We start from the raw sequence: 15,380 nt of genomic DNA on the forward strand, positions 1-15,380 counted from the left end.
AGATTTGAGTGGCGATTTGTTTGAAATCCTTGATTGTATTGCCCTTGACCCTCCTTGGTGTTGAGGATGGGAGTTCCCAAAGCCTCGATTATTATTGATGTAGTTCACATCCTCAATGTTGGTTCGTTTCTCCACCATAGGCTCCGACTTTGATGTGGACATAGCATCAATTTTGCTATTCATAGCGGTCAATTATGCCGTCAAAAGAGCTATCGGATTCGAGCTTATTGTAGCCGCCACTTTCTTCAAAATAGTCATCTCCACCGAAAATTGGTAGCTATTTGCGGCTAAATTCTCAATGATGTGGGCGGCCTCCTCGTGGCTTTTCTCCAACAATACTCCATTGGCCGATGCATTCATGTCTCTTTGCATTTCACCACTACACCCGGTGTAGAATACACAAATGATTGTGTTTTGATCTAAGCCATGGTTAGGGCACTTCCTTAGCATCTCTTTGAATCTTTCCCAAGCTTCATAGAAGGATTCTCCATCAAATTAGTGAAATTGAACTATGTCCTTCTTCATCTTCATGGTTTTACCCGGAGGGTAGAACTTGTTGAGGAACTTTTGAGCCATCTTCTCCCATGTAGTGATAGAACCACCCTCTAAAGATTGATACCATGTCTTGGCCATGCCCCTTAGTGAGAAGGGAAAGAGTCAAAGTCGAACGGCATCCTCCGGGACTCCATTTATCTTGATGGTGCCGCATATCTCCAAGAAGTTTCCAAGATGTCCATTCGGGTCATCTTGAGAAAGACCGGCGAATTGGTTTTGTTGTACCATATTTATGAGGGCTGGCTTGAGCTCAAAATTATTGGCATTGATCCTTGGAGCATGCACTCCTCCTCGTTGGGCCACGGGTTGGAACATCTCGCTAATGGATGGTGGTGGTGGTGCATTCCTTTGAGCCTCTTGCTCATTGATTCGCCCTTGCATGGCCTTCAATTATCTTTGGAGTTGGAGGATCAATTCTTGATTTTCCGCCATGTTTCCCTCCAATTCTTTCTCTCTTCTCTCTCTTTCTTTATTGTGTCGGCAAAAAGCTTCAACTTCAAGGTCAATGGGTATAAGAGGAGCACCCTTAGACCTTGTGTTCATGCACTACCTACCAACCAACAAGAAACAACGAGTCAAGACGCAATCTTAAAATTAAAAACAAAAATAAATCAAGTAAAATGTCTAAACTAGTTAAGCACAATGATTCAAAATATCACAAGAAATCAAACTAAACTAATCCCCGGCAACGGCGCTAAAAATTTGTTCACTGTTATTTTTTTACTACGCCGCAAGTATACGGTGTAGTTGCAATATAGGGAAGCAAGGTCGTATTCCACAAGGATTAGTAGTCAAATTTTAGTGATTACCATAAGTCATTATGCTAGAGCTATTTGGGGTGATTGGTTTGATTATCTAACTAATTACTTAACAAGTTTAAAGACAAAGTAAATCAAGCAAACAATGAGAATTAATAAGGTGGTTAAGGTGATTTAGGGACTAGGCATCAATGGACAAGCAATAGACTTCAATTTAGCTCAATATTAATCTCGATGTTCCTAATTATCTAGAGTGATGTCCCAACTAGTTCTAGCCCCCTCCCGGACGACTAAAACGGTAGATTATGGGTCATAGTTGCTGTCCCCGGTCAACTTCTAACCTATAACTCCCAAAAGCACACAAAGATCGATAAACTCTCACCCAACTCTCAACCTCCCGGTTTATTGAGTCGATATGTTTCAAGTTCCTAATCTATTATGATTATCCTCTCCCGATTCAAATCACAAATTAGAAATGCATAGAAAGTGGCCAACAATCCATACAAGATATAAACCTAGGGCTTGAAAAGATAATAGCAATAGAAACAAACAAGATAAATATTGAGCATAATATTCAATCCATCACAACATCCAAATAGCCTAATCCCCAAATCAAAGGGGAATTTTAGCCTACCATGTTCACAAACAACATAGTTAAATAAAAGAAATACATATATAAAAGAGAGAGTAATGAGTGACAAGTCCTATTAATGACTTTTCTTCAATCTTCTCTCATCTTCAATGTCTTCTTCAAATGGTAGGTGTGAGTATTAATTAATGGAGGTTAGAGTTTAGTATGGAAGTTGGGGAAGATGAAATTGGGTGTGTTGAATGTTGGGGAAGATGATAGATATGAAGAATGGGGGGGGGAATGAGTTTTAGGGCTCAAATTCGCGATTGGGGCCCACTTGGGGGGAGCCCCGCCTTTTTCCCGCGGTCACAGCCCGTGACCGCGGCTAGGGAACGTGGGAAAATGGCAGGGAACCTGTGGCTTCCTCTGGCGTCGAGGGCGAGTTTGCTGCGGTCCTACCCCACGGCCGCGGGTGGTGACCGCGGGCTATTGGGCTCTTTGCGCAGTCTGCTCGTTTTGCTCCGTTCTCCCTCGTCCGGACTCAGATTTGGTCGCCATTTGCGCTCACGAATTTCTCTCGAGACGTACTTCAATCTCATGTCTTCAAAATCCGCCAATCAGTCCTTGATTTTTCCTGAAAACACCCCAAAAACTATACCAAGCATCAAATCTCAACAAATCATAACATTAAGGTACAAACAAGCACTCACAAGCAAAACATGAAGGAAAATGACAACAATTCATACGAAAGTGAGGTACGAAAACCATGTTTGTCACCTGCTGATGTGTGTATTTTAGCTACTTAGTTTGGTGGGTGTTTCGCCATGATTTTATATGATTTTACATGGTTTGTAACATTTTGGCGCATGATTTAGATGAATTGGAGATGGATGCTCGTGGATGGAAGAAGTTGTGAAAGTCGAGAATTGTCGAAGAAGTTGGTGAATTTTTGGAGAGTTTTAGAGATTGGGCTTGAAGATAATTATTCCAAATTTAATTAAGTCCAAAACTCTTAATTTTAATTATTTCCTATGCTTTAATTTTTGTAAGGGCCGAAGCCCATTAATTAGAACTTAAGGGATTTTAATTCCCGTAGCTTATTTAAAGCATAGCGGCATATAGGACTCTTAGGAGATTAGGACTCTTATGTTTTTAGCTTTAGACCTAGCCGCATGTGGGGAACTAAGGATTATTAGGTTTGTTTTGATTTTAGTTTTTGGAGACACATTAGTTTTCACTTTTGCAGTAGCCGCAATTGTTGAATTAGATTAGCATTTGTTGACTTTTGATTTCCATGCAATTTTTGTTTACGTGTTTTGGCAATTGATTCCAAGTTTGCTTAGTTTCATTCTTGTTCACTTACTGTTGATCGCGGCTGGATTGGGTTAGAAGGAGCAGACGAGTTCTTCCAATTACTTCAAGTTTGATTTATTTCTTGCAATTTATTCTCTGCTTATTTCGCATATTCAGTATGTTTAATTTTATTTATTTGATTGTTTTTATTTTAAGCATGAGTGGCTAATTCTTTTAATTCGGCGATAATAATGAAACTCTAATTTAATGATCTGTGAGACCTAATTGGTTTTAAAATTGATTTCTATTAATTTCAATTAATTCCTAGGTTTAAAGATAATTCCAATTTTATTTAAACTTGATCAACTTAGGTTTAATTGGATTATAGTCAATTAGCACCTCCAATCCGTAATTGTTGGAATAGGGTTGATTAGTGACAAAACTACCATGTTCGTAGTAGGAATTAATTGGTATATTAATTATTACTAGCGTATCTAGGATAATTGGTATAAATTGGGTTCCTTCACCTTAATGCTATTAGAATATTAAATCTAAGACTGACGTATCCAGCTAGGTTATATTTTAATAAGGGAAATAGACAAGACTAGCGTATCTAGCTGTCTATCGACACAGTAAGTAGGAATTGGGGTATGTCAGTGCGTATCACGGTATCCTATAACTAATTGGTTAATAGGGATTAATTAATTATTGCGTCAAGGATCAGAGATTAAATTAGTGTGGATTTATTTGAGCCGAATTACCTTTTTAATTGGTTTAATTCAAGAGTCTTTTATTTGATTTAAATTGCTTTTCTTAGTTAATTAATATTTTCTCCAAGTTAAGGCGTGGTGGCATCACCAAAATTTAATAGATTTAGGGAATTGGATGATTTTATCTGCTCTCTGTGGGATCGACCCTGCTTATCACGATACTAATATATTTTGATAATTCTGCAGGAATTATTTGGTGGTATACGACGTCCACCAAATTGGCGCCGTTGCCGGGGAGCGGTGTTAATTAATTCTTTTCCCTTTTGTCTATTTTTCTTTTTTTTATTTTCTTTGTTTATGAGCAGATCGTCCAAGCCAAACCTCCTCTTTGATAGTGAAATTGAGAAGACCGCGAAGAAGCTAAGGAAGGAGGCGAAGGCGAGGAAGCTACTGGATCTGCTGGATTCGCAGGCTGACCTTCCCGTTCGACCGGAGCAGTTTGTCGAGGAGAAACCCGGTTCTGTCGCTGCTGAAGAGGTTCCGTTTGCCCAAACAGACCACGACTCAGAGACAGAATCAGACTTTGAAGAAGAAACCGACTCAATTTCGGTTGCAAGTACTGAGAGTGACATGGCTGACGATCCGAGACTGTGCGATCTCTCCAGCCACGAAGCTGATGACCTCCCAACCCCGATCCGGATGCCGGCGGCTGCTACTGCTATAGAAATTAAGCTGGGGTTGCTTAATGTTCTTCCGAAGTACTACGGGAAGAAAGGAGAAGATCCATATAATTTCCTGAGCGAATTCATCAAGATCTGCAAGGTACAGAAGCGCCCCACTGATATAACGGAGGAACACTTCAGATTAGCTGCTTTTCCCTTCACCATGACAGCAGAGGCGAACTCTTGGTTCGCGAGTCTCCCACCGTATTCTATCACTACATGGGCGGAGATGAAAAGGCTATTCCTGGAGCACTTTTTCCCTCCCACCAAGACGAACGCGCTAAAGAAGGAGATCAGTGGTGCAAAGCAGGAGTATGATGAATCGTTAAGCGCCTACTGGACCAGATTTAGGAGATTGGTGGATAGTTGCCCAAACCACAAGTTTTCTGAGGGTGACTTGTTGCAGTATTTCTACCAAGGAATGACCGTTGACACTAAGAATTTGGTGAACTCAGCTAGTGGAGGGGGATTTTCCCAAAACACGGTGAGTGAAGCCAAAAGATTAATTCAACACTTGGTGGAAGCTACGAGGGAATATGAGGAGCCGCGCATCCAACTGCTCAAGAAAGCTGCTCAAGCTAGTTCATCAGATTTTGAGGAGAAGTTCGAAGCAAGGATGGGGAAATTGGAGAGAATGTTGAGTACTGTGGTGGAGAAGGTTGCAACTGCTGGACAACCGACAGAAAAGCCATGTGGAGCATGCGGTAATTCAGGCCACACGAGTTTGCAATGCACAGGGGGTGAGGAAGAGTATCAAGCCCATGCAAATTCTTCCCACAATTTTTACAGCTGTGACGCGCCACTGCCCCATTTGCCCAAACGGGACCAGTACGCGAACAATCACAATGCTCCATGGAGAAACCATCCCAATTTCCGATGGAGAGATCCCGAGCCGAAGCAACCACCAACGATGCAGCAACCACAACAGCAAAACTACCGTCCTCCACATCAAAGGACGGGGTATCAAGCTCCACAAGCTCAGCAACATCCTCCCGAGAAGCAAGGCAAGTCACTTGAGGAGATGATGGCGGATTTGATTGGCAACCAACAATTTCTACAAAATAATGTGCAACAGCTTCAACAATCTCAAGTCGAGCAGAAGGTGCAAATCGAAGGACTATCCCGTCAGATGTCTCAGCTCGCCACATCCATGAATCAGCTTAAGGGAAATAATGGGACTTTGCCATCTCAAGTTCATGTGAATCCCAAGGAGAATGTCAACAAGATCACCCTGAGGAGCGGTACAGAGTTGGACGGACCGACACCCCATAACTCTCAAGATGGACCGCAGGTAGATTCTGGAGTCGAATTTCGTGTGGAGGAATTCGAGCGTTCTGTTGGCACGACGGATCCAATCATTCAGCAGGCAGAACAGCCCCGTTTGGCCAAACAGAACAAGGGGCCGACAGCTGAGCAGAAAGGGAAAGGAGCAGTACTTGAATCCACCGAGGAGGAGCAACCCAAGGTCTCTAAACCTTCGAGCCTACCTGACCCTAAGGCTGCAATATCAGTTCCCTTTCCAGGAAGATTGGCGAAGAAGAAGCCGGAGGAGGAGCTCATCGATTTTGTGAAGATCTTCGGCAAACTTGAAGTGAATCTTCCATTCTTGCAAGCGTTGAAAATCCCTCCTTTTGGAAAATTTGTGAAGGACTTCATAGCTGGAAAGTCCAAGGCAACTGGTAAGATTGTGATGGGCGAGAACGTCTCAGCTGCACTCAAGAAGGAGTTACCCGCCAAGTGCAAAGATCCTGGTATGTTTTCTCTTCCCATTTACATTGGTGATACTAGGATCGAGCATGCTATGTGTGACTTAGGAGCGTCTATCAATGTTATGCCTCTCACTGTTTACAATAGATTATCGGGTGTAGAATTGGTAGATACTAGAGTAGTCATTCAGTTAGCCGATAGGTCTTGTGTTTATCCCGAGGGTTTGCTTGAGAATGTTCTTGTGAGTGTGAATAATTTTGTTTATCCTGCCGATTTCTATGTGGTGAGGATGAGTGGAGTGCAATCTAAGGGTTCAACGGGAGTCCTTTTAGGTCGTCCGTTCCTAAGAACTGCAAAGTCAATCATAGATGTTAGTAATGACACGATTTGTCTGGATTATCATGGGGAGAAATACACTTTTAGTATGGATGATGCCATGAAAACTCCTAATGATGCTGAAAATGCTTATTCTATTGATGTGATTGACCCTCTCGTCCAAGAATTTCTTGAGACCGAATTCATGCAGGATAAGTTGGAGCTCACTATGATCAAGAGTTGGACAGATTTTGATGCTCAAGGGATAAACGATGCAGAGGTCAAGGAGGCCATCCTGTCTCTTTATGCACAACCGGAGGTGGTCAGTTCGGGAAGCCAGTTCTGTTTGCCCAAACAGACACCGTACGACAGACCGCTGAGATCCGATGAAAAGCCGCCTGAACTGGAGCTCAAGCCTCTTCCTTTGAATCTGAAGTATGTCTACTTGGGGGACGCTGATACTCTTCCAGTCATCATTAGTAGCAACCTGACCGCGAGCCAAGAGCAGCAGTTGATCACCGTGCTTAAGAGGCACAAGAAGGCTATTGGGTGGACATTGGCGGACATCACTGGTATCAGTCCTGACGTGTGTCAACATTACATCTTGATGGAGCCGGATGCTAAGCCTGTTAGAGACCCGCAGAGAAAGTTGAATCCGAACATGAGGGAGATCGTGCTTAAGGAGATCCTAAAGCTTCTCGCTTTGGGAATCTTTTATCCTATCTCTGACAGCAAGTGGGTGAGCCCGATTCACATGGTGCCAAAGAAGTCGGGGTTGCAAGTGGTTGAGAATGAGAAGAATGAGTTGGTGCCGATGCGTCTTGTTACTGGATGGAGGATGTGCATCGATTACCAAAAGTTAAATGCAGCCACTCGCAAGGACCACTTTCATCTACCATTCATTGATCAGATGTTGGAGCGCCTGGCTGGACAATCATTCTTTTGCTTCTTGGATGGGTATAGTGGCTATTTTCAAATTCATGTCAACCAAGAAGATCAAGAGAAGACTACCTTCACCTGCCCGTTTGGAACATATGCTTGCAAGAGGATGCCGTTTGGATTGTGCAATGCACCTGGCACTTTCCAAAGATGTATGATGAGCATTTTTTCTGATTTGATCGAGAAGAGCATTGAGATCTTTATGGACGATTTCACAGTTTATGGAGCATTGTTTGAGGGCTGCCTTGACAACTTGGAGAAGGTTTTGACACGTTGTGTGGAGAAGAATCTGATCTTAAATTTTGAAAAGTGCCATTTTATGGTCAAGGAGGGCATTGTTTTAGGCCATGTTGTTTCAGAAAGAGGGATTCAAGTGGACAAGGCAAAGGTGGATCTGATAGCGAAGCTGCCGTACCCTACAAATGTGAAGGAGATTCGAGGTTTTCTTGGCCACGCTGGATTCTACAGACGATTCATCAAGGATTTCGCAAAGATCGCGCAACCATTGACACATCTGCTGCAGAATGATGTTCCGTTTGCCTTAACAGACGACTGCAAACAGGCGTTTGACTTGTTGAAAACCAAGTTAACCACGGCTCCGATTATGCAACCACCTGACTGGAACCTTCCTTTTGAGCTCATGTGCGACGCTAGTGACCACGCTGTGGGTGCGGTGCTTGGACAAAAGATGGGGAAGGAGAGCCATGTAATTTATTACGCTTCAAAGACGTTGAATCCTGCCCAATGCAACTATGCAACAACAGAAAAGGAGATGTTGGCGATTATTTTTGCCTTTGAAAAGTTTCGTTCATATCTTTTGGGGGCGAAAATAATTGTCTACACGGACCATGCCGCATTGAAGTTTCTACTATCAAAGAAGGAGTCTAAACCACGTTTGATTAGATGGATTCTTTTGTTGCAGGAGTTTGATTGGGAGATTCGGGATAAGAAGGGAGCGGAAAATCATGTTGCTGATCATTTGAGTCGGTTGGTCCAGAACGATGAGGATGTTACTCCGATCAACGAAGCTTTCCCGGAAGAGCATCTTTATGCTATCCAGACCTGTTTGGCCGTCTGTTTGCCCAAACAGAACCGTTTCTCCGAGTCAGCAGCATATTCGATCGTGGAAAAAGGTGGGTCTGAGCCATGGTTCGCCGACATCGTCAATTATTTGACTTCTGGAATATTCCCACCTTTGTTCAAAAAGGCACAACGGATGAAACTTCAAAGTGAGTGCAAGTATTATCTTTGGGATGAACCTTATTTGTGGAAGGTTGGAGCTGATCAGATTATCCGACGTTGCGTTCCTGAAGCAGAGCAACGAGCAATTCTTGTACACTGCCATTCTCTAGCTTGTGGCGGTCATTTTGGTCCAAAACGAACAGCGAGGAAGGTACTTGATTCCGGTTTCTTTTGGACCACATTGCATAGAGATGCTTACCTATTTTGCAAAAGCTGTGATCGTTGTCAACTGACCGGAAATATCTCCAAGCGAGATGAGATGCCCCAAGTCCCTATGATTTTTTGTGAGATATTTGATGTGTGGGGGATGGATTTCATGGGACCGTTCCCAAGCTCATACGGCAATCTCTACATCTTGCTCGCCGTTGACTACGTGTCGAAATGGGTAGAGGCAAAGGCCACGAAGACGAATGATGCCAAGGTGGTTGCTGCGTTTTTGAAGTCCCACATATTTACTAGGTATGGAGTACCTCGAGCCGTGATTAGTGATCAGGGGACTCACTTTTGCAACCGCACCATCGAAGCCTTGATGAAGAAGTATGGTGTTCACCATCGATTGGCCACTCCTTACCATCCTCAAACAAATGGGCAAGCTGAAGTTTCAAACCGGGAGGTTAAGCAGATTTTGGAGAAAACGGTGAATCCGTCTCGAAAGGATTGGAGTTTGAGGCTAGATGATGCACTATGGGCGTACCGAACTGCCTATAAAACCCCAATTGGTATGTCACCATATCGTTTAATCTTTGGAAAGATGTGCCACTTGCCGGTTGAGTTAGAGCACCGCGCCTATTGGGCCGTGAAGGAGGTGAATAAGAATTTGCCTAAGTGTGAGGAGGAACGAAAATTCCAACTTCAAGAATTGGAGGAACTTCGTCTTGAAGCATATGATGCAGCCATGTGGTACAAAGAGCGCACCAAGATGTGGCATGACAAGAATCTGCGTCGGAAGACATTGAAGGTCGGGCAAAAGGTACTCTTGTTCCAATCGAAGCTGCGTTTAATGCCCGGCAAGTTGAAGACCAAATGGGTTGGTCCGTTCGTGATCCAGTCTGTTTGCCCAAACGGGGCATTCGAGATTCGCAGTTTAGACACGGCTAAGACATTCACCGTGAATGGACAACGTTTGAAGCCGTACTATGTTGCCTCTTCTTTAGTTCCAGCGGAGTCTGTTTCGCTGTTTGTTCCGGGCATCTTTTGAGCATTCGAGAGTCGAGCCGACGACGTTAAATAATGGCGCTTATCGGGAGGCAACCCGACTTTCTTTCCCTTTTAATTTTTTTCGCTTTGTTCTTCTTTCCTTTAATTCTCATTTTCGTTAAGTTTTTTTTTATTTAAAAAAAAAGAGATCGACAGGAATGTGGCAGCCCTAGAGGAGAGCATCACGAACTTGAGCGCCACCATCAGACAGGAGCTGCGGCGTCAGCGCGCGCGGTGATTCCCTTCCTTTTCCTGTTATTTTTACTTGTTCTTGTGTTGTTTTTTATGTTTTGTGTTTCGTTGTGTGTGTTCGTGGTCCATTACTTATACTTTATTTTGTTTGCTTGAGGGCAAGCAAAATCTAATTGTGAGGGGGGCGTCTTTGAGTTCTTGTTTCGTTGAGTCAGTTTTATGTTGAGTTTGTGGACTGTTAGCCTTTGGATTGTTGAATGTTAGTGATGAACATGCTACCGAATTAGATTGTGTGATGAACTTGAGATTTGATGCTTGAGACTTAAGAATTGGTGATTGAAAATTCTGGGTTTTGTTGGATGATATTCGGAATGACAAATAAGAGCAACAATGAATAAAAAGCCACATACAAGTGAGATTCGAGCCTATTAGAGTAGAGCACCCTCTACTACTTTATTCTTGAGTGGTTTGTTATTCATGAGGTTATGATATGTTGTGTGTCATTGGTAATGCATGATAGAAGGCACTAGGGTAGCCCTTTTGGCTTGCTTTTCATTTCCTACCTATGCATTCACCCCTAGTGAGCCCATTGCAGCCTTGACCATATTTTTTGTTGTTAGTCACTAAAATAATTAGCCAAGGCCTGTTTTGGACTCTCTCTTTGACCCTATTGTGCATGTTTGAATTGAATTACATCCTATTTGAATTCTGGAGGAAGTTGTATCTGTCTGCCCAAACAGAATCCATGCTGAAAATTGTTCTGAACCGTGGAGGAACGATCTGTTTGGCCAAACAGGTACTGTTGTTGATGGTTGGGCTAAGTTTTTCTGTACCGAGCTGAATTGTGAAATGATTCTCTGTATGTTGTTTGAAAGATGTGAATGAAGGGTGCTGAAAGAAAAAAAAAAAAAATCGAAAGAAAAAAAAGAAAAAAAAAATGCACCAAGTTGAATTAGTTGAGCATGCAGTTGATTGTGATGATCTTGTTGCCCAAGGATGAGTTAGTGTTTGTTCCTCGTATGCTTAGTATTTTTGGATGTGATTTGGTTTTAATATGCACAATACTTGATCTTCAATGTTTGAGCTTAGGACCCCTAGGATCTTGCCTACATCATTGATAGTCCTTAGCCCCATTACAACCAATGAGAAAAGTCCTTTTTGAGTTACTGTGTGACTACGACATATCACGACCGATTGGATCTTCATTCTTGAGTGTGAATTTCCAAATACATCTTTGAGAGAAGAGTGAACCTTGAGAGGAATTTGTTGTTGCTTAATTTGGACTGGATAGACAATAAAAACACTTGTTGATATTTCCTCTTCTTGATTTGAGAGTTGAAGATCGATTGTGAGTTGCACGATTTGAATTGGCAGTAGGTTTTGTTGCTAGTGTTTGATGATTCTTTGGCTGCAGTTTCCTGTTTAGTTTGTCGTTTTAGTGTTCTCGTCTTTTTTGTTCCTTTTTTCCGTTTGGTTTTGTGTCCGTTGTTCGTTCTTTGCTTTGGAGTTTTAGTGTCGTGTCAAGGAAGGGAGTTGCTTCTTGTGGCTGAATTTCACCATTAATTTCTTCTCTTATGTCATACTTGAGGACAAGTATGATCTAAGTGTGAGGGGATTTGATGTGTGTATTTTAGCTACTTAGTTTGGTGGGTGTTTCGCCATGATTTTATATGATTTTACATGGTTTGTAACATTTTGGCGCAGGATTTAGATGAATTGGAGATGGATGCTCGTGGATGGAAGAAGTTGTGAAAGTCGAGAATTGTCGAAGAAGTTGGTGAATTTTTGGAGAGTTTTAGAGATTGGGCTTGAAGATAATTATTCCAAATTTAATTAAGTCCAAAACTCTTAATTTTAATTATTTCCTATGCTTTAATTTTTGTAAGGGCCGAAGCCCATTAATTAGAACTTAAGGGATTTTAATTCCCGTAGCTTATTTAAAGCATAGCGGCATATAGGACTCTTAGGAGATTAGGACTCTTATGTTTTTAGCTTTAGACCTAGCCGCATGTGGGGAACTAAGGATTATTAGGTTTGTTTTGATTTTAGCTTTTGGAGACACATTAGTTTTCACTTTTGCAGTAGCCGCAATTGTTGAATTAGATTAGCATTTGTTGACTTTTGATTTCCATGCAATCTTTTCTTTCATGCAATTTTTGTTTACGTGTTTTGGCAATTGATTCCAAGTTTGCTTAGTTTCATTCTTGTTCACTTACTGTTGATCGCGGCTGGATTGGGTTAGAAGGAGCTAGCAGACGAGTTCTTCCAATTAATTCAAGTTTGATTTATTTCTTGCAATTTATTCTCTGCTTATTTCGCATATTCAGTATGTTTAATTTTATTTATTTGATTGTTTTTATTTTAAGCATGAGTGGCTAATTTTTTTTAATTCGGCGATAATAATGAAACTCTAATTTAATGATCTGTGAGACCTAATTGGTTTTAAAATTGATTTCTATTAATTTCAATTAATTCCTAGGTTTAAAGATAATTCCAATTTTATTTAAGCTTGATCAACTTAGGTTTAATTGGATTATAGTCAATTAGCACCTCCAATCCGTAATTGTTGGAATAGGGTTGATTAGTGACAAAACTACCATGTTCGTAGTAGGAATTAATTGGTATATTAATTATTACTAACGTATCTAGGATAATTGGTATAAATTGGGTTCCTTCACCTTAATGCTATTAGAATATTAAATCTAAGACTGGCGTATCCAGCTAGGTTATATTTTAATAAGGGAAATAGACAAGACTAGCGTATCTAGCTGTCTATCGACACAGTAAGTAGGAATTGGGGTATGTCAGTGCGTATCACGGTATCCTATAACTAATTGGTTAATAGGGATTAATTAATTATTGCGTCAAGGATCAGAGATTAAATTAGTGTGGATTTATTTGAGCCGAATTACCTTTTTAATTGATTTAATTCAAGAGTCTTTTATTTGATTTAAATTGCTTTTCTTAGTTAATTAATATTTTCTCCAAGTTAAGGCGTGGTGGCATCACCAAAATTTAATAGATTTAGGGAATTGGATGATTTTATCTGCTCTCTGTGGGATCGACCCTGCTTATCACGATACTAATATATTTTGATAATTCTGCAGGAATTATTTGGTGGTATACGACGTCCACCACCTGCCCAAATCAATTGGTATATATTCCACAAGAAAGTTTGTAGATCAAGTAGCTTGATCTCTAGTGAAAGTCGAGTGGTTAGTTGTGGGAAGCCAATTAGTGATCTTATGAAGTACATTGTGGAGAGCAGAGAAAGATGAGACACACAATTCACAATCCGGCCAAGCTGCAACTTTACCACCAATTAACTGGTGGACAATTTCATCATAATCATCCGCAACTTCATCCTCTTCTATACCCTCCATACCCAACACCTCATTAATTATTTTCGGCGTTAGTGTCACCCTTCCACGAACAAAAGTTTTATAATTAATGCATTGATTTTAAAAAATATTTTGAAAAATGTGATGAAATAAAAAATATGTAAAGAAGGTTGTGATTTTACCGACAATAAATCCATTTAAATATCATAAAAATTGTTGTTTCCTATAAGACAAGGCAAGACTTTTCCAAAATGAGATCAAAATCGATTAAGTAGCTAGACGGCGTGCAACCCACAATTCACTATTTAATTAGATGCGATCAAATTGTGTTAATAGACAAAAATGCTCACTTCCTTAAGTTTTTTTGTAAAAATGCCCAAAATTATCATACAAAGCATTATATGCCCTAATTATGTGAAGTACTTATTTTACCCTTTGATGTTAATGGGTTTACTTGGTTTTTTGTGAAAGTCTTACACATTTGACCGATTTGATAGCCATCAGTCATAAAAGTCAACGATTTAACATCTATCAGTCAAGAGTACATATGACCGGTGGGTGGCTAGATCATGTGTCCGCCCGACCGGACACATGATTTTACCGGGAGGACACATGATTTTATCGGTCGGACACATGATTTGCCACCCAGATCATGTGTTCGACCGATAAAATCATGTGTCCGCCCGGTGAAATTATGTGTCCGCCCGGGCGGACACATGATCTAGTCACCCATCGTTCATATGTATTCTTGACTGATAGCTGTCAAATCGTTGACTTTTATGACTGCTATCTGTCAAATCGGTCAAATGTGTAAGACTTTCACAGAAAACCAAGCAAACTTATCAAATCAAAGGGTATTTAAAGAATAGAGAATAAAATGCTTATGTTTATAAAAGAGAGCATTTTTACTATAGAACTTAAGGAATATGACATTTTAAATTTTCACTCCATTAAATTTGTGATAAAGTAAGCATTTTTTCCTTTGCAATTTGGAATGGTGGAAACTTATTATTATTGGCCCACTTCATCAAGTTGTGGAAACACAATTAACACAAGTTGATGGAGATCGACACTTGTCTCACTCGCACTACCTACTGACCAAGAACATATTCGCCAATACATTCCCACTGTTACTAGTCTTGTGTAATAATTTGTGCATTATTGATGATTTTTATGAATTAATAATTTTTTTCCCCTTGACCACCTTCGTTTGTTTTAGTAGGGGAATTGAACTAACTATTTTTTTTTGAATGACCTTGTAAGAGAATACTAATATCCTAATTATTGATAAAAGTACTGTTTTTCTCCCAATTGATGAATTTAAGACTAAATTTACAATCAAATCTATTACTCCCTTCGTCCCCATAAAAGTAGTCACCTTTCTATTTTGCTTTGTCCCACTAAAAATGATCGCTTTCTCAAAATAAAAATATTTATTATTTAATTAAGCTCAAAAAAGTGAATTTAATTAAAATTTATAATTAAACATAAACCCTCTTTAAATAAAAACACACACTAACACACGCACACACTCAGTGCCTCCCCCCCTCAATCGCCTCTGCTCTCTCATTCTCTCTCTCTCTCTCTCGTTGCGCCTCCCCCTTCCCCCACCCCCCAATCGCCTCTGCTCTCTCCTTCTCTCTCTCTCTCGTTGCGCACAACCGCCACCGCCTCTCGCCCCTCAATCTCTGGACTCTCAGAGACACATGCGGTGGTTTGGGGGCTAGGACTTTCATGCGGCGATTTGGCGGCGGCCCTGGATTGGGGGTATAGGGTTCCAGTTAGCGGGGTGAGAGCCGAGGGAGGCGAACGTGGTGGTGGTGCTCTTGAATCTGAGG

The 15,380-nt window shown here is 41.0% G+C and overlaps 1 non-coding gene across 1 annotated transcript; it reads left to right on the forward strand.

The window, feature by feature from the left end:
- Positions 1–421: 421 nt before the first annotated feature.
- LOC131013816 (small nucleolar RNA R71) lies at positions 422–528 on the forward strand. Its single transcript, XR_009097895.1, has one exon. It is a non-coding gene; the product is annotated as a small nucleolar RNA R71 (small nucleolar RNA).
- Positions 529–15,380: the final 14,852 nt, after the last annotated feature.

Source organism: Salvia miltiorrhiza, chromosome 2 (genome assembly GCF_028751815.1).
Source record: "Salvia miltiorrhiza cultivar Shanhuang (shh) chromosome 2, IMPLAD_Smil_shh, whole genome shotgun sequence".
NCBI lineage: Eukaryota > Viridiplantae > Streptophyta > Magnoliopsida > Lamiales > Lamiaceae > Salvia > Salvia miltiorrhiza.